General features: G+C 45.8%; 1 non-coding gene across 1 annotated transcript; it reads right to left on the bottom strand.

The window, feature by feature from the left end:
* Nucleotides 1-273: 273 nt before the first annotated feature.
* Trnae-cuc lies at nt 274-346 on the bottom strand. Its single transcript has one exon. It is a non-coding gene; the product is annotated as a tRNA-Glu (tRNA).
* Between the last annotated feature and the right edge of the window lie 451 nt (nt 347-797).

The following is a 797-nucleotide window of genomic DNA, read 5'->3' as shown; positions in this document are numbered from 1 at the left end:
GGGAAAATTCTCCCAAGGTCCTGTGAGATTCCCCTGTTTTCTTGAGTATCCTCCTTCTTTGTTTGAAAACCAGATAAATATGTGCTGCCTAGAGAAGTCTTCGGCTAAACTCAGAGAATATCGAAGCTGTAAGAGAGTTAGTCCCTCCTGGAGCACTGAAATCATTTCCATTATCTCATTTATTTAAGCCTTTGCCATCCACTTGCTTGGGAGATTCGGGCCTGATCAGCCTGCAGTAACTCAGGGTTATTTAACCTGATATTTGATATTTGGTGCCCAACATGGGGCTTGAACCCATGACCCTGAGATTGAGAGTCTCATGCTCTACTGACTGAGCTATCTGGGTGCTCCTTTGTCTCTTTGGCATTGTCCATTTCAGAGACTATTTGCTGTAGGGTTTGGGTTTGGGTTTGGGTTTGGGTTTGGGTTTGGGTTTGGGTTTGGGTTTGGATTTTGGTTTTTTGAGGCAGGGTCTCACTATGTAGTTCTAGCTACCCTTGAACTCATTACATAACCAAGGCTGGCCTTGAACTCATGGCAATCTTCCTGCCTCAGCCTTCCTAGTGCTGGGATTATAGGCATGCACCACCACACCCAGCTCACAGAATTAAGTGGGCTGTAGGATCTCAGAGAAATGCCATGTCTGATCATCCAGGTTGCACACTACCCAAAAGTAGCCAGCTAACGAGATCAATGGGACTGAAATACAACCCACACTCTGCTTGCTAATCCATAAGCCCTTATAAAGACTGCGTTTTGGCAGGGGTACAGGAGGCCCCTTTTTCTAATGTTCATGC

The sequence above is a fragment of the Chinchilla lanigera genome, unplaced genomic scaffold (genome assembly GCF_000276665.1).
Source record: "Chinchilla lanigera isolate Chin_1 unplaced genomic scaffold, ChiLan1.0 scaffold00044, whole genome shotgun sequence".
NCBI classification, from domain to species: Eukaryota; Metazoa; Chordata; class Mammalia; order Rodentia; family Chinchillidae; genus Chinchilla; species Chinchilla lanigera.
The sequence above is the reverse complement of the archived record's forward strand: the minus strand, read 5'-3'. Positions and strand labels throughout refer to the sequence as shown.